Below are 19,910 nucleotides of genomic sequence, written 5' to 3'. Positions count from 1 at the left end.
CCAAACTTAAAACAATTCCAAATGCCCATCAACTGGTTAGTGGGTAAACCATTTGCGACAAAATGTAATGACATACTGCTCAGCAATAAAACATAATGAACTAATACATGCATAAACATGGGAGAATCTCAAAAGTCTTACACAAAGATTACATATAACATGTAATGTTTAAGTAACATTCTGAAAAAAATCAAACTATTGGAAGAAGCATCAGAAATATGGTTGCTATGAACCAGTGACTGTGGAATGGGAGTGACTGAAAAAGAGAGGAGGCAACTTTAGGAGGTGATGGAGATTCAGGTGTTCCCCCGCCTTTTGAAAGTTCATGTTTTAGGCTACTTTGCTTTTATGAAAAAGTCCACCTCAATAAAGAAGGAGAATTACATAACTAGAAAGATTCAGAAGAATATTTATGTGTATCTGCATCTCTAGTCCCATAACCATATCTATGTTTAACTGTATATTTTCACTTATGTTTATCTATCTAATGTGTCTATATATAATTATCAAAGTTGCTTGTCTTATTCAGATTTTGTGTGCTGATGAGATTTCTCACAATAGATTTTATTAGGGAAAGTTATGAAACATAATTTGAGAATTATTAATAAAAGATACAGAAACAAATGCATATCAGTACTAAACAAGACACTCTGGGTGACATTCTAATGTGATCTGTCCTTACTGAAGGCAATTGCTGCAGCCAGGTTATATAAAGGAAGTAATATCATCATGCATATTTTGTGTACACACATATGTGCATACATATATACTATTTTTGTTTATTGCCCAAGTCATCAGTAATCTTTAATTGTTTACAAACTGTAAAGGCATACCTGAACACTGACTTGTTCCCAGTTGTGGTTGAGACGTATTTTAGGACAAGAAGTGACTTCACCCATGGGGGCCTCTCACAGTTAGGATTTTTCCTACAGAGATGTAAGAAAGCATTACCCCCCACAACTGGTTTTAGTAAATTTTAAGTTTCTGTTTAAAAACAGTAAACATAGGTCAAGGAGCCAGATATATTAGCCCCTATTCACTATTGTGTCCACCACATATAGATTTTCTGAAAGCAAAATAAAAAATGGTCATTGCTTTAAAGCAGGGTTAGCAAACATTTTCTATAAAGGATCAGATAGTAACACTTTAGGTTTTGTGGGCTATACACATTGTGTCATGACTGTCAACTCTGCCATTGTAGGGCAAAGTTACCATAGACAATGTGTAAATGAACATACATCACTGCATGACAAAGACAAACAGTAGTTCAAATTTGTCCTTGGACCAGTTTGCTGATCCTGATTTAGCGAGTATGTGGACCTTATGGTTCAAACTAGCAACAACAACAACAAAGTAAAATTAAAAGGCAGAATTTTTTATGGAATTGTAGCTCTTTATACTAAAACAGAGGAAGGATAAATTTAGATGATTAAAAAATACTATAATCCAATAATGCAATTAAGGTAATTATTTTAAGAATCACTTCAAAATTGACACTTTGGGGAAAAGGTTATGTTCCAGCAAGAAGGCCAACTAAAGTTCTCCTGTAACAAAAATCTAAAAATGATAAATAATTTTTAATTTTTAAAATACATAGCAAGGCATTTCAAAACCCAGGGGAGAAAGAAAGAGGAGAGAATCTTCAGTTGTTGAAAACATAGAGAAAACAATATAAAATAGTAATGACTTGATATTATAGCTGTGGCTTATATTGCAATGTGTGTGTGTGTGTGTGTGTGTGTGTGTGTGTGTGTTGGGGGAATACTTTGGGAAGTATTTTTACTATGAAATAGAAAGTAGTTTTTCTTTTTTCTTTATTCTTTAAAAATTTTTTCCTTTAATATCAATGTTGAAAAAGTATGAAATATTTCAAACATACCAACAGACCATAGTACAATGGCCCACGGTGCATCATTGTAGTAGAAGTTGTGGTACACCACACATCTGCCTGCAGGACCAAGACAATCACACATCCTCCCCAACAGCTGAGTGTTAGGCAGCCAAGGACTCAGAGCTGTGGGTCACACCGGGGATTGCTTCTGGCTAAAGCAAATCAGCTTGCCAAAATTTTCACCCCTTTCCCAGGGTCAATCTAAAACCTACTACTAGTAATGGCAAGAGTCTCAATATTCAACATTTTTTATCTGAATTTGTAAATCTCTAGAGAGTCATCCAGCTCTAGAGGAATCATAAGGTGGTGCCACTGTTGTAACTGAATTGCAGTTTAGTTTTCCTTCTGCTCAATCCTTCTTTCCTAATTTCTTTTAGGAATTGTTATCAAGGGTTTATAAATCATAGTTTCAAATTCTATTTCCAGGAAACTGGACCTGAGACAATCATCATCTGCCTTTATATATATCAGCATTATTTCTTATTTGTTTAGATACTATTTTTATTTTCACTGGGGAATTAAATTTTACAGATACACAATTAAATCCCCTTTCCTCCTGTTATCTCTAGATAAATCAGCAACCTTTAATTCAGTCTTTATAATTCCCATGAACACTTGTGTTTTAGCATATATTTATAAATTTATAAACATTTTACAGTAATTTTGCAATCATTTTCATTCTATGTATGGTATCTGAAATACAATACTTTATACTCAAATTTGGGGGAGGATTTATATTTGCTGATATATTTAGCTCTTTAAAATATCAGTCACAGCAGATATGTCAAAATGTAACAGTTGATAGATTTCAAACTCAGGCATATGCATCTCTGGTATATCATTTGCTTTATATTAATGCTTCAGGATCAAAGATTTTTAAAAAGTAAACTAGTTTAATTCTAAGAAAAATAATGACACAAATCTATTGTGTCCCTTCTTCCATGTCCATTTAGTCACTAGAGTCCAAACTCTATTACACAAAAGCCTTTTGCAGCATGACCCAAATCAACCTGTGTATCTAGCTCCATGAGCAGCTGCATGCTCTTGTTCTGAATCATCATTTTCAAAAGTAGGTTCCAGAGAAGGATAGTCTTGAAAAATGTTCTGTGGTAAAAGTATTCTTCGGTCAAATAATCCATAAACTATGGTAGCTATAAGTCTTTCTTGGGTATACAGTAGCTTCTCCATATTAAAGGCAGCAAGAAATTATGCAATAAATAAACCTATTTAATTTTCACTTAACTGGTATTTCCCAATTTTGTTTTTTCATAAAAATTTTTGCTTACAGAGCTTCTACTGAATTGCGCACAGGACTAGCATACTGCAGACACAATTCACAGCCACCACTTTAGTTATATTTTCTCTGTTCACTGTCCATCCTCAAACATTCCATGAATTACTCATGTTGAGTATGTTTGTTGAATCCACCCAATACAATGTTTCTTGTTCTTCTAAAGCAATTAATATGTCACCTCTACTGTACTGACTGCCCAAGACACTCCCTCGGCCACTAGAGAGGATCCTAATCAGGAATCTCAGCTCCTTTAAGAATGGGTCCATATCTGTCCTGTTCACTCTTAATGTCTAACAAGTACCTGGTACATAGATGGAATTCAATAAATGTTTGTTGAGTTCCTGGGGGTGGATAAATGTATTCTCACATAATTAATGCACAATTACAATTATTATATCATATTAAATTTATTTGTTTATACTTCTCTTCCACCAGACAGCAAGGTAATCAATGGCAAGAATTGTAGCTGATTCATGGTTACATCTGCAATGCTTAATATCATGTCTGCCATGTAGAAGATGCACAAGAAATGCTATTTGAAATTCTGGGGGAGGGGGTTATAAAAATGTAGGAGAAACTAAAAAATATATTATAAATGTCAAGGTTGAAATATTCTTCCAAAAATATAATTAAAAAATCAGATTAGGACAGTTAGCCTATTTCAAAGTAAATTATTTTTAACTCTTCCATGCAATTTTCTTTCCTATTGCCCTCATGTTTATATAGTGAAAATGACTATTAAAGATAAATTAATCGAGTCCAAGTGCCAATACTCAGAAAAAAATATTAAGAAAAACACTGAGTTTGTGCAATTTATGATCAGCTTCCAAGGTTTATGACACATTGGCCCACTACTAGGATTATACCTCAGAAGCACAGGGTGTATTCGAAGCATGGGTGACTTCTTCCAGAGAAGTGAAAATGCCCATGATACAACAGTGAGCATGAGTTCATGGATTTAGACTTTTTATAATTAGATAACCTACAATTTGTTCAGATTGCCATTATTCTTGTTTATTGATCCTAGTCAAAAGTATTGTGGTTCAAACATTCTCTGATTATCCCAGCTTCATCATGCTTGGCAGTTCTTTCCTTCACCCAACTATTTGTGCCATTTCTTTTAAACCTGGAACCCATGGTTGTGTGGCAAACGTATGCTCTTGTATTTTTGATCTCCTCAGAGAATTGCCCCACAAATTCCATGCCTTTAGAAAAGCTCTTCTACAAGATGCCTTTTCTCTCCTGCTCTTTCAAATAGATTGAAACATATTACACACCTGAAATAACTCTGAGTAGAGAAGTGAGTTTATCATCTTTACCCACTGTGCCACTGTTCTGTACCACTTTTTTCTACACATTTACTGTTTGAGGTTCATGCCAGCCTTCTAGAGTAATAACTAGCTCTCTACATTGAGACCATCTATTAACTCCAGTCCACTTCTCTTGGTCTTTTCTGCCTCCATCCTTGGTAATACCCAGAGGACCTAGTAGGAAACTTCAATGTGCTTTCATAAAACCCTACAATTTTCCAAGAGTAAATCAACAAATGATTCTGAGTCTACCTGTGTGTATTCCTCAGTAGAGTGTGACCCCATGAGAGTAATTATTGTCTCTCTTTTTTTCCATTACTGTATCCTAGTATTTGGCACAGTATCTACTCCCAAATTTTACTCTACTGAATATTTGTTGAAGGACTGAATGATGATAGAGAATAGCAGAGCAATAAGGTCTAATCTCAAACACATCTTTAATGTTGTTGACACTTTTCACCAGTGATCCTCAGTTCTCCCTAAAGCTCTCTAATTACTACTAGCTGTTGTGTTTTCTGGGCTTTTGTTCATTTATAGTTCAAGTTCTGTGCTCTAATGTGAATTATATGTATTAGAAGGTGAGTTAACAGGTAATATTTGGGTAGATAACTGTTGATTTAGCTTAGAGAAGATATGGAACCAAGTAATCTAGAAACTTTTTGCTGCCCATGAAAATTATGAGGAGACCGTTAGAACTGCTCCCTACTAAACCTCGTCGGCAGCTGTCCGTCTCGAGAGACGATGGTGTAGCTTCTTAAGAGTCTATCTGCACCGCCGAGAATGGCTGTGCAGTCCGACTGGGGAGTGACACGGTATCTGTCTCCTCCCGTGTTGAATCGACATCTTGTGATGACGCTGGAGTGTCCTCTCCAGTGAAGCTACAGAGCCTGGGCAGGGTGATATGGAGGGTCTGCTGTTGCCCATGCAGCAGACCCCCCCTCTCTTCGCAGCTGAAGGGTCCAAGGGAAAGACGGAGTCAATACAGCTTGGCTTCAGGTGCGCCGCAGGAGTTGCCGGTGTTGACTACAATGTCAAACCGCCTTAGGGACTCCGGCTCCGGATTTTCTGTCGGGGTTTACTCCCTTAGCCTTTCCCCTGAAGAGGTATGCCGCAAGGCAGCGGAGGTTTTTTGGAGTCAGAGTTTTCCTTTTCTGATGTGCCCTGACTGGAAGATCGAACCAGCGACACTTAGCTCGCAGGCCGACGTTCAATCCACTGAGCCAAACCAGCCAGGACTAAACCTACAAACCTGATATATATCATCACATCCCCAAAACAATACTTGAATATCTATACCATCAGTGAACAGTTCAATTTACCATGAACTTATATTTATAAAATGTTTGTATTTTAATTTGGTTCTGGCTGAATAATCAACAAATATAGTCTCATATTAAAGATTTTGGTTCACAAAAATTGGTTAGTATCTTCCTCAATCTCACTGCTCCTGTGAGGTCCTTCTAAATCATCATAACTTCTAGGATCATCTTGTTACTTTCTACAGACTCCAAATTTTTACACTCTCTTCCAATTTGCTGCTGCTCTGTTTCCCGCATATTCTTATTTAATGTTAAGTAATCTCTATGTAAAGTCACCAGAGTCCCTGTCAGAGCTTACTGTTGAGAGTTAGCCCACTGAAACATCTTTTCCTTCCAGTGGTTCATATATTGCAAAGTATGCCCTCCTTAATTAAATCTTATGGCTCTAGATTAGGTTGAATTGCAGTTAAAATCCTATAGTTCATCAATAACTCATTTATAATCTTTCCTAAACTGCTGTGAATCAACTTAAATTAATCAAATACAATCAAATTAAACTCTCTTTGCCTAAAGCTGTTCAAATAGAGAAATGTTATAAAGACACAAGGAATCTAATTGACCCTTAGTCCTCTAGATGAGACATACACAGTCAGCACATGCCCTCCCCAAAGACACGGCAATAAATGTTGCAATTCTCTTGACCGCTCCATGACCACACTAGGGCTATTCAGTCATTTGTGCTGGAGAAAACTAAGAAGGAAAGTAAGGTTTCAGTTTCCTTTTCAAATGAGCAGTTTTCACATTCATCTTCTATGGACAGCCTCCCAGCTAGACACTGGCCCTTCATCATTACCTTCCTCTACTATGCTGGATGGAGTTGCTGGTTTCTGTTGTGTGGCCAAAGAAAAAAATCCCTGCTACTCCATTGCAGTATATGCCTTTTCTTTCCAATTCTGGCAGACAGAATCTGGAAACTTTTTGACATAGTTCCTTTATTACCCTTTTAAAAGGACATTTATGAATGGTGAACTAATTTGTCATCAATTAATTAAAATATTTTGTTTACAATGCTATCCATATATGGTATACTTTTTGTCCTCTATACTGTATTGAGCAATGCTTAATATTACAGTATAGATCTTTCTATCACATCACATGGGAAAACAGTGATATACTGAGAAACCATTTTAGCTAATAAAATTATCCCTTTATACTGTCTGACCTATAGATCATATTTCCCTCAATCCCTTCCTGAGCTACTTGGCTCTTGCTTTTTAGATTCAGATGGACCCTCCCCTTGAACTCAGTGGACTCAGTCACATACTCATATGCTGCTCTACCCCATGAAGTGTCAAGTGTTGTTTTGTAAAATTTCTCCATGAACAATCTGTTCTTTGATTGCCAGAATACTAACATAGTAATGTTTCAGAGCTGGCTAGGCTATAAATATGCACCATTTATATTCTTAAAGACTACTAGTTATGAAATAAGGTCTTTAAGTCATTGTCATGGGAAAGGAGCTGCTATTTTAAAGCAAAACATTTGACTACTTTAGCACATTTAAACCTTCTATATAGTTGATATGATGACAAAAGTATCAATGGTGGTATAAAGATGCTGGCGCTTTTAAAGAGCTATTTGATAGAAACCAAAAAAGAAATACTCTAATAAGAATACTGGGGAAATATAGAATATGATATATTTTATATATTGCATTCCAACACAGATATTATGTCAATGTTTTTTAAGCCACATTAATTAGAATACAAATGTTGTTTTGAATTCTGATCCTCTAATTAATTTTGTGACCTTTGAAAGTAATTTAACTTCTTCAATCTATAAAATAAGGAGTTGTTAGTCTATAAAAATAAAACAGAGTTGGTATAGCTATCAAATAAAATAATCTGTGAAATAATTCATCAGAGTAGTTAGCATATATCAGCTGATCATCAGTAGTTTTCTATAGTACATCAACTTCAAAGAGAAAATTCTTGAACGTATTTTTTAGAAGGAATCCTTATTAAAGAGAGAATCATTAAACACTACAAAATTAGCATACGGGAAACCAAAGTAGAGATAAGTATCTGGAAATAATGCCTACACTAGGAGCACAGTTTTCTTAAGCCAGAGTAAAGGGAGATGAAGTCCAAAATCTCCCTAAAAAATAGCCATCCATTCAGAAACTATAGAATAATAGAAATAATGGAATCAGGAAGCTTGAACAAGTCCTAGATCTTCTCTGAACTGACTGTTGTCTTGAATGGAAATTAAAGGTATAAAATAATAGGGAGCATTTTGGTGCAAGCCACAGAGTACTACACAATACATGGTATCATTCAGTCAATCCATCAGCCAGCATTTAGTAAGAGCCTCCTGAAAGTTTTATTCTGGGCTTAGTTTTGTCAAGCATATCAGGAAAAATGCTACCAGGATAAAGGCTCAACATACTTTGTTCATTAGAATACATGATTATTGGAAAGTTAAACAAAAGTATATTAAGAAGTGTTTATTAACCTAGCTAAATACCAGAGGAAAACTGGCCCTATAAAAGAGGGTGATCACTCAGGGCTGCAGTGTATAAATGTGGCCCCATCCACAAAGGTGTTTAAACATGAAAAACTGCTCAGAGTTGGTTAAGTTAAAACGTCTTTTTATTTTTTTCTTGAGTCATTAATATTTTACAACCTCCATTTTGTTTCTAACTCACACCTCAATGAGATGGGTCGTGATTTTTTATAGACAGATTAAATTTTCTCATGCTGCTTAAACATCCTTTTCCCCCAAAATTAGAAATGTTGTTCATAAATTTTATACCATAAACATATAATGATATTTCTTCCTTATTAATATCTACTACTTGCTATTGTTGCAAGTAATAGCAAAAAGCCATCAAGGAATGGGATAAATTTGTCCAAATATGGCTTTTATAAAGATCCTAAAGTGCTACTTAAGAAACCTAAGCTACTCATTTATTAAAATATTTGTAAAAGAGACCACATTGTTCTAATGTCATCAGACCCTTGCAAGATTTGTTAATCTCTTTGAATTCCTACATAAAAACAAATGGCAACTACTTAGGAAAACCAAAGGTACATGAACAATATTTACACATATACAAAAAAAGTAGGTTTCAAGATATCTCCATGAACTACAAAATACACAAATAGCCACACCAAAACACACCAATTACCCACTGTTCATGTGGGAAGAAGACAAAGGAAGCAGTGAGGGTGGCATCATTTGGAACCAAGAAGTCACCTCAAAGAACTAGCAGATGTTTTCTGTAAAACGACTTGAGAACAGTGGCCAAAACTGGGGAGGGGTTTGCTCTCCTGAGAGTGAGCAAGTGCTAGGGGCTAGGGGCAGAAATGCTAAAGAACTGCAGCAGCCCAGCCCCTGAGAACTCTCACAATAGACTCCAGAATCCCTTTGCATGTGCCCCTCACTGAGCAGGAATTTCAGGGAGCTGAATTGAAATTGAGCATTGCCACATCTAAAGAATCAGAAAAATTAGTTTCACATAAAAACATTCAGAAAAACCTCAGGTCACCATAAAACAAGTTGTTTATTTCTCTCATCAAATAATAAGATAACAATAACAGAAAAATACACATTTGAAGGGAAAAAAATGTGTAAAGTTAAACTTCAATCACAGGTCTTACAAAAGTGAGAATCAGAAACAGACTAAATTTTTTACAGACTATGGGAGCAAGCTATAAAGATGAGCCCACAAAAACAAACAGAAACTGTCACTGACTATTTTAAAATGAGCCAGAAGATATGAAAATATTCAGGGCATGAAGGAAAAGCATGAATATTTAGCAAAAATCAGAAATAGAGTTCCTAAACTCAAGAATAATAATAAACAAATTATATCAGAAATTAAGACAAAAGTGGGAGAAACAAATGAAAGAAAGACAAAATATTTATTATCTTACAAAATAGAAGATAAGCTTCTTTTCCCAGGAAACGCTACATGGTGAATGAGGCAGGTGCTGCGGGAGGGCCCAAAGGCCCCCGGGGCCCTGGAATGGGAGGCCAGGAGGGCTTCCATGGAGGATTTGGCAGTAGTGGCATTCAGGGCCGGGGACATGACTGCAGCTGCAGTCAAAGTTGGGGTCGGGGTCAGGATCAGGGTTGAGGTGCAGAGCTCACGGAGGTAAGGCCGAAGACGAGGAGTGGATCCTCATCACCAAGCTGGGCTGTCTGGTCAAGGACATGAAAATCAGGTCCCTGGAGATCTGTCTTTTCTCCCTGCCCATCAAGGAATCTGAGATCATTGATTTTTTCTTAGGGGCATCCCTCAAGGACAAGGCTTTGAAGGTTATGCCCGTGCAAAAGCAGACATGTGCAGGCCAGAGGACCTGTTTCAAAGCATTGTTGCCATTGGGGACTACAGTGGACCTGTTGGCCTGGGTGTTAAATTCTCAAAATAAGTAGCCACTGCCATCCATGGGGCCATCATCCTGGCTAAGCTCTCTGTTGTCCTTGTGTGGTAAGGCTACTGGGGGAACAAGATCAGCAAGCCCCACTCTGTCCCTTGCAAGGTGACCAGCCACTATGGTTCTGTACTGGTGCACCTCGTCTCTGCCCCCAGGGGCACTGGCATCATCTCAGCCCCTGCACCCAAGAAGCTGCTGCCACACCTCAGTCAGGGGCTACATTGCCACTCTGGGCAAATTCGCCAAGGCTGACTTTGATACCATCTCTAAGATGGACAGCTATCTCACTTCGATCTCTGTGTTCACCAAGTCTCCCTGTCAGGAATTCACTGACCATCTTGTAAAGACCCACCCCAATGGAGAAGAGATGGCAGCTGAGTAGGTGGAAACTGAGTCCACTTGCTCTTGCCCCCAACTTGGATTCTTGGCTGATCTTCTGACAACCTGAACAATCAATGGGATCTTAGCTGATATGAAGTTTTAAAGCCAAGGAGTACAGACGACACTTCGCAACAGGCAGTAAGGAGAGTTTATAAGTTGAAGGGGAAATACCCCACATGTGGTACATGTAGCAATGGAAAGACTAGTCAGAAATTACAGCTTTGTGGTTCCCTCCCTTCCCAGGGCAGGAAAACCCAGTCCCACACAGGGAACCCCACCGAGCCTGGCGAGGAGTGATGTGGGAGGATATATATAGTCTGGGAGATCCAGGCTTCACACACACAGTGAGTAGCACATTCATAGTTGCAGCACCAAATACTAATTGGGAGAGTACCAGAGAGAGACAGGGACTTTATCTCTGAAAATGATCAGGGGAAGCACCTGGGTCAGGTGGAGGCCAGCTGCAGCCAGCCATGACCACGAGAGACTTTTGGCTTCTTGGAGAGGTGGTGTGTGCGGAGGACTAAACAGTAACTCAGTACTTGGTACTGCAGTGGGGGTGCCACAGAGAGACTTTTTAAAAGGGAAGCTGAAGCATGCTGGGCAGGGACCCTGTGCTCAGCTGCCCTGCCAGCAAAGGGGCAAGATTGAAAGCCCAATTTGCTTCCGTTGAATACAGCTGGACAGGGAGACCAGAAATTTGCACAGAAAAGAGGTTTCTGGGCCCCAGTGCAGCTAGCAAGCCAGGGGCTCTGCAAAATGGAGAGTTTGGGACTGTGCCTATTGTGAGGGCAATGGGCTGGGTATTAGATGGGCAAGAGTTGAGTACCTGAGATTATTTACAGCCAGGAAGAGCCCCCTTCCCCAGCAGAATTCAAATCTCTGGGAAGAGAAGGATGTACCCAGTCCCCAACACCTGCAGGACTGCAGGCACCACATCCAATGCATCCAACAGGGAAGTTCTGCAGAACAGTCAGGACAGGCTCAAGAAGCCCCTGCAGGGTGCATGTCCACAGGAAAAAGACTGGAATTCCAAAAGGGCCCATTTTGAACTTCTCTCAGAGAGAAAAATATACACTGGTTCCTAGGACCCTAATCGACTGAGGCCAAGAAGGCAGGGAGACTGGAAGCTGGTGCAGCAAGGGGGAATCAGGGCTCTGCCCAGCCTCAGCTCTCACACGGAACTGCTATCAGCATCAAGCAGGAAAGAGCTGGCCCCTCCCTTGAAATGGACACTAGTTCATCAGAAATTATACATTATTGGAAATAGAATGGGACACACCAGGACAGGTGGCACAGCGACGGGGGAACATACCCACGATTTTCCCAGAAGACTGAACAGCACCTCCCAGGGAAAATCTAGGTGTCCCACCCTCCAGATTGCAATAGAAGCCCCCTCTAAGAGGCAGGTGAAGGTGGTACATGTGGTGCTGCCAGAAGTTGGATGACCCACCCCTGGACCTCGGACTGATAAAAAGGCAGAGGCAGATCCAGAAGAAGAGAGAAGACAAACACTAAACTCTGCCGAGATGAATTCCACCTCAATCTTCTTCAGTAATTGCATTTTTCTCTCGCAAAGCTTTTTAACTGTTTTTTTTTTCTTTTTCTTCAATAGTATTCCAACTAAATCACTATTTTTGTCTTTTTTTATTATTTTAATTTTTTATTTTATTTTTATTTCAAATTTCACATTGTATTCTTCCTTTGTCTTAATTTTGACTTCTTCCTTCCCTTTCTTATTTTTATTTTAAATTTTATTTTTCCCCTTTCTATGCCTTATTCCTATTTCACACTCTTACTGTTTCTCCTCTGTCCTCTCAAAATTTTTCTTTCCTTTATTCAGCTCACATTTTTTTCCCTTTCTTATAATATTTTTTTCCACCTTCATTAATCACTTCTTTTTTGGTGTAAATATTGTGGTTATTGCTGTTTCTCTTCAATTTTATTCCTATTTGCTCACCTTTTTTTATTTTATAGGTTTCTCTCCCCCTGTCTTACACCATTTTGCCTTCTTTCTGCCTGCCTTTTCTTATTTGAGTTTGGAATTTTATTTTTTGCCCTTTCTTAGCCTGGATTCTATTTCTTACTCTTATTATTTATCCTTCTTCTAGAATCACAAAATCATTTTTCTTTACTGTAGACGTCTCATATTCTCTTTTCTCTTTCTTATAATATTCTTGTCTCTTTCCACTTCTATTAATCTTTGCTTATCTGTCATTGTTATTGACTTTGTTGTGGTTTTTATACAATTTGTTCCTATTAGTTTACCATTTAAAAAAAATATTATTTCAAACATCATATTATTCCCTTCCTTTCTTTTAATCTATTTTGACATCTCCTTTCCCTTTTTAAATTATGTTTTAAATTTTATTTGCTCCCCCTTTTTTGTGTTTCTATTTCCTACTCTTATTATTTCTCCTCCATCTTCCCCTTCAAAATCATTTTTCTTTTTTTAGTCATCTCATATTTTTCCTATCTTATGACATTCTTAATTTCTATCCATCTTTATTAAACTTTGCTCACTTGATGTTGATAGTGCTAATGTAGTAGGGGAGTATTTGTGCTGGCATGGGTTTGATTTCTGGGTAGTTTTGCCTTCTTTTACCAGCACCTGTACAACTGCATACAAGATGTCATTGGTGTTGTAACTCAGTCAGCCAGCTGGAGGGGATAACAATGACATCAAGAAAGAAATCAAAAAGTATCTGAAAACACATGAAAATGAACAAACAACACCCCAAAATCTATCAACTATGGGACACAGGAAAGGCAGTATTGAGAAAGAAGTTCATACCAAAAAAGACCTACCTAAATAAAATAGAAAAGTCTCAAATATACAACCTGACACTACATGTAAAAGAACTGGAGATACAACAAACAAAGCCCAGAGCAAGTAGAAGGAAGGAAATAATCAAGATCAGAGCAGACTTAAATGACATAGAGAATCAATGAATCCAGGAGCTAGTTTTTTGAAAACATAAGCAAAATTGACAAACATTTAACAAACTCATCAAGAAAAGGAGAGAGAGGACTCAAATAAAGTCAGAAACAAAATAAGATGCAACAACCAGTAGCACAGAAATGCAAAAGATTGTAAGAAATTACTATAAATAAGTATATTCCCAGAAAACACAACCCAGGAGAAATGGACAAATTTCTAGAAATAAGCAACCTCTCAAAACTGAATCAAGAAGAGGCAGAAATCCTAGACAAAACCTACTAGTGAAATTGAAGCAGTAATTTAAAAAAACTCTCAGAACACAAAAGCCCTGGACTGGATGGCTTCTCAGATAAATTTTACTAAATTTTCAAAGAAGAGATAACACCTATCCTTTTCAAACTATTCCTAAAAATTCAAGAAGACAGAGGATTCCCAAACTCTTTTGATAAGGCCAGTATCATCCTAACTCCGAAAGCAGATGAGGATACAACAAAAAAAAGACACTTACAGGCTAATATCACTGATGAACATGGAGGTTAAAGTTCTAACAAAATATTGGCAATCTGGATCCAGCAATACATTAAACAGATCATACACCATGATCAAGTGGGATTTATCCCAGGGATGCAAAAATGGAATATCATTCATGTTAGGTTTCAGGGGGTCAGTGGACATAGAGAAGTCCAGCAGCCAAATGTGGAACACGATGGTTTATTGAGTATGTGACATGGTGGGCGGGGGTCTTGAAGTCAGATGCCAGCAGCCAGGGTCAGGGTGGGTGAGTTTTAAGGAGTTCTGAGGCTTGGAATGCAGAAACAGCACAGGATGGCTAAGTTCCCTCCTTATATGGCCAGCAAGTTGGCGATTTACCTAGTTGCAACTTCCTGATAGTCGCCTGAATCTAAGACAGCCTTGTGGTGGGCTTTTGTTTGGAATGGAGGGCTTCAAAATGGTGGGCTTCTTCCTTACAATTCAGTTATCAACAAACATAATACATCACATAAACAAAATGAAAGATAAAAATCACATAATCATAACAATAGATGCTGAAAAACATTATAAAACTCAGCAACCATTTATGATAAAAACACTCAACAAAGTATAAATAGGAGCATAACACAACATACTAAAGACTGTATATGAGAAACCTACTGCCAACACCATACTCAACAGACAAAAAATTAAAGCATTTCCCAAAGGTCAGGAATAAGACAAGGGTGCCCATTTTCACCACTTCTATTCAACATAGTACTGGAAGTCCTAGCCACAGTGATTAGACAAGAAATGGGAAAGGAGGAAATAAAACTGTCATCATTTGCAGGTGACATGATAATGTATATAGAAAACCTACAGTCTCCATCAGTAAACTACTCAACCTAATTAGTGAATTTGACAAAGTAGGGGGATACAACATTAATATTTGGAAGTCAATGACATTCATGTATACTAATAATGAATTATCAGAAAGAGAAACTAATAAAAAATTACATTTACTATAGTAACAAGTAAAGTACCTAGGAATAAATTTAACTAAGGAAGTAAAAGACCTATAGTCAGAAAACTATAGACAGAAGTTGAGGAAGATACAAATAAATTGTGTTCATGGATTAGAAGAATTAACATCATTAATATGTTCATACTGTCCAAAGCAATGCTTATTAAAATATCAATGGCATATTTCACAAACATACAACACATATTCCAAAAATTTATATGGAACAAAAAATATCACAAATCACCTCAACAAGCTTGAGAAAGAAGAAAAAAGTTGGAGGGATCATAATATCTAATATCAAACTATGCCATAAAGGCACTGTAATCAAGACAGTCTGGTACTGGCATAAAAATAGACACATAGATCAATAAAATAGAATAGAGAAACCAGAAATAAGTATATGTCTCTATGGTCAATTAATATTTGACAAAGGGTGCATGAGCCTATGATGGAATAAAAACAGAATTTTCAATAAATGGTGTTGGGGGAACGGGACTGACATATGCAAAGAAAGAAAAAAGAGAAAAGAAAAAAAGAAACAAGACCATCAACTTACACCATACACTCAAAATGGATAAAGGACTTAAATATAAGTTGTAATACTATAAAAGCCTAGCAGAGGGACTTCCAGCCAAGATGGAGGCCTAGACAGACAGGCTCCATCTCCCTCCACAACTGAGAAGGAATACAACTACCTCAAAACTAGAGACAACCAGAAGTTCCAGAAATTGAGCTGCATGGAAGTCCAACAGACAAAGATATAAAGAAGAAATACTCATCCAGACAGGTAGGAGGGGCAGAGCCAGGGCAGAGAGGACATGGTGTGGTGGTGGTGGTAGCAGCAGTGGCGGCAGTGGTGACAGTGGCAGGCTAGTTGAAAGCATGGCCTCACATTTTAAAAACTAGGGAGGGACACCTGGGGAGCACTTCCAGCACCAGACCAGACCCCACAGCTCACAGTTCCGGTGCTGGGGAAAATAAATCATCATTGCTTCTGAATGAGCAAACCAGTGGGGGTTGGGATGGAGGAATAAACTGCTGGTCTCTCAGCAGAGTCCGTTTGTTTAAAGGACCCCCACAATCCTTGAGTGCCTGAAAACCCACCCACTCTGGGAATGATGGCCAGGGCAATAGCTAGAGAGGTGCCAGTCCCATACAAGAAGAGGGAAAAGTGCCTGGAAAAGGGGCGAGTGCTGAGCAAGCGACATTGTTCCATCTCAGACCCCTCCCCCACATACAGTGCCACAACATGGTGAAATAGGCCGCTCTGTACTGATGAATACCTAAGGCTCTGCCCTTTATAACATAACAGGTATGACAGCTCTACCTAGGACACAAAGACAAACAAACACAGGATCCTGTCATAGTGAGGAGACATAAATGTAGGGCCCTAAAGAGGGAACAAATCAAGGTTCCAGTTGAAGAACTAAGTGATGAGTAGATAGCCAACCTAACAAATGCTGAATCAAAACACTGGTGATAAAGATGTTGACAGGTTTAACAGATATGCTTAAGTATGGCAAACACATAAGGGAAGAAGCGAAGGCTATGCTAAATGAAACAAAGGAAAATCCACATAAAAGCAATGGTGAAGAGAAGGAAACTGGGGTTCCAATCAAAGATTTGGAACATAAGGAAGAAAAAAACAGTCAACCAGTGCAGAATGAAGAAACAAGAATTGAAAACAATGAGGAGAGGCATAGGAACCTCTGGGACTACTTTAAACATGCCAACATCCAAATAATAGGGGTGCCAGAAGAAGAAGAGGAAGAGCAAGAAATTGAAAGCTTATGTGAAAAAATAACGAAGGAAAACTTCCCAAATTTGGCAAAGGAAATAAACATACAAGTCCAGGAAGCACTGAGAGTCCCAAACAAGCTAAACCCAAGGAGGACCACACCAATTAAAATGCCAAAGGTTCAAAATTAAGAGACAATCTTAACAGCCACAAGAGAAAAGCAGGGAGTTACCTACAAATGGGTGCCTATAAGACTGTCAGCTAATACTCAAAAGAAGTTTTGCAGGCAAGAAAAGAGTGGCAAGAAGTATTCAAAAAGTGATGAAAAGCAAGGACCTACAACCAAGATTACTCTATCCAGCAAAGCTATCATTTAGAATGGAAGGGCAAATGAAGTGCTTCCAAGACAAGGGAAAGCTAAAGAAGTTCATCATCACCAGGCTATTATTATATGAAATGTCAAAGGGACTTACTTAAGAAAAAGAAGATCAAAATTATGAACATTAAAATGACAACAAATTCACAAATGTCAACAACTGAATCTAAAAAATAAAAACAAAATCCAACTAAGCAAACCAGAATAGGAACAGAATCATAGGTGTGGGGATCATCTGGAGAGTTATCAGCTGGGAGGTGGAAGGGGAGAAAATTGGAAATGGTGCAGGGATTAAGAAGCATAATTAGTTGGTACAAAATAGACAGGGAAAAGTTAAAAATAATATAGGAAAGGGTGAAGTCAAAGAACTTACATGCATGATCCATGGACATGAACTAAGGAGGGGTGGGATCGGTGGAAGGAAGCGGGTACTTGGTGGAGGGGAGGAAAGGGTAAAAGAAATGGTATTATGTAACAACGTTATCAATAAAATATACTTAAAAAAAAACCTAGCAGAAAACACAGGCAGTAAAATTTTAGACATCCCATGTAGCCATATTTTGCTGATATATATCCTAGGGCAAGAGAGATAAAGAAAAAATAAGCAAATGGGACTACATGAAATTAAAAAGCTTCTGCAAAGCTAAAGAAACTGTCATCAAAATTAAAAGGGAACCAACTGTATGGGAGAACATACTTGTCAATGATACATCAGACAAAGATTTAATCTCCCAAATATATAAAGAACTCATAATTCAACATCAAGAAGACAAACAACTCAATTTAAAAATGGGCAAAGGACCACAGTTGACACTTTTCAAAGAGGACATACACATGACCCATAGACATATAAAAAAATTCTTAACATCACTAGTCATCAGAGAGATGCAAATTAAAACCACAATGAGATATCACCTCACACCTGTCAGAAAATCTATCATTAAAAAATTAACAAACAAGTGCTGGTGAAGATGTGGAGAAAAAAAAAACCCTGGTGTACTGTTGGTGGGAATGCAGACTGGTGCAGTCACTGTGGAAAACAGTATGGAATTTCTTCAAAAAATTAAAAATGGAAATGCCTTATGATCCAGTGATTCCATTGTGGAAATATACCCTAAGAATCCCGATATACTGTTCAAAAGAACTGATGGATCCCTATGCTCATAGAAGCACTATTTACAATAGCCATGATTTGGAAACAGCCTGTCAGTAGATGAATGGATTTAAGAATTGTGATACATTTGAAACACAGCAGAGGAGGGATCCCCAAAGTCCCCACCACCCATGGTTGGGGGGTGGAGGTAGGCGATAATACAGATTTAAGGTATTTTGCATATCTATGGAAAGCTGATAGCTAAATAATAGCTGTGCTACCATCCCAGGGCAAATGGTATGAGACTTTCAGGATTTAAAAAGAAGGGCAGGCAGCCTTGAGAGAGAGCCCTGAGGGAGGGGACCATGCAGTTTGAAAGGATGTAGAGGGGTTCTGCAATCTGCCATGAGGTCTGGTGTGAAAGAAGGTGCCGTGATGGAGGAACATGTTGTAGCAGCCATATGAAAAAAAGTATGATAGGCAGTTTGTAGTCCAAAATCGGCCATGCTGTCTGGGCTAGTAAGAAAGCAGGCATGCTGCTGCTTTGATCATGCCAGCTTTAGCTGACTCTGAAGCCACCAAGGACTCTGCTTTGTAGGCTTGGACTCATCTGGACTCTTGGAACTCAGGACAGATGAAGAGGACACTCCCTTAGGACTTGTGCCTTTCCTGGACTTTGTCATGATCCAGTGTAATAAGGCACATGCTTTCCTGGACTATTATATGGAAGTTGACAATAGAACCCAGATCATAAAGGAGAGAGCCCTCAGATAAGGAATGGGGAACTATGGGCTTGGTTTTGATTTGTAGCCTTTGGGGAGCAAGGAAAGTGCTGAGTGTCATGGGAGAATAGAGCTCCAAACTGAAGTGCTTCCAGCCCCACCTCCAGGTTGGAATATTGTCAATAAAGACCTGTTTTTCTCAACACTAATTGTTGGGTCATACACCAAGGCACCATGTGAATGGGCCCTGCTTTACTTGGTAACACATTTACCTAGGTAATTCTACCTTTTTTGACAGCATGGATGAAACTGGGGACTGTCAAGGAAGTGAAATAAGCTAGTTGACGGAAGACAACTACCATATGACCTCACTTATAACTGGAATCTAATATACAAAAAGTAAAATATACTTGAGACATGGGAACATGTAACAGACTGATAGGTGTAGAAGGAAGGAGGGAATGATGGAAGAAAGGAGAAGGGATTCATAGACATGGACAATGGAGAGGGGATTGACTATAGGTCAGAAGGCTGAACTGAGGGTAGGGGGACAAAAGGGAAAATAATTGGGACAACTGTAATAGAATAAACAATAAAAATTAAAATTAAAAACAGATTAATTATAATAAAGATTCACTCCAGAGTTTCTGTGTAGAGAACTCGGGCTCCAGCTATGGCTACCACATAATTTTATACAAGGAAAATAAAGTGAAATAAGCCTTGATAAAAAAGGAAATGGAATTCAAAAAGAAAAAAAAATAGAAAGAAATGGAGAGATAAAAAGGAACCAAAAATGGTAAATATTGGCAATGAGTAAAAGAAATTGCCCTAGGAGTGACAGGTGTCTCTGAACACAAAATCACAGTGAGAGAACAAGAATCTTGAGAGAGATAGAGAGAGAAACAGAGAGAGAAAGGAGAGGGAGAGAGAGAGAAATGAAGAAAGGGAGGGATGAAGGGAGGATAATC

General features: G+C 38.2%; 1 pseudogene; it reads left to right on the top strand.

Annotated features, from left to right (window-relative positions):
- Nucleotides 1-1,246: 1,246 nt before the first annotated feature.
- LOC150010385 (small ribosomal subunit protein uS5 pseudogene) lies at nt 1,247-19,630 on the top strand (annotated as a pseudogene).
- The last annotated feature ends 280 nt before the right edge of the window (nt 19,631-19,910 follow it).

Source organism: Furipterus horrens, unplaced genomic scaffold (genome assembly GCF_987537825.1).
Source record: "Furipterus horrens unplaced genomic scaffold, mFurHor1.1.pri manual_scaffold_5, whole genome shotgun sequence".
NCBI lineage: Eukaryota > Metazoa > Chordata > Mammalia > Chiroptera > Furipteridae > Furipterus > Furipterus horrens.
This window is presented reverse-complemented; position numbering and strand designations above follow the sequence as displayed.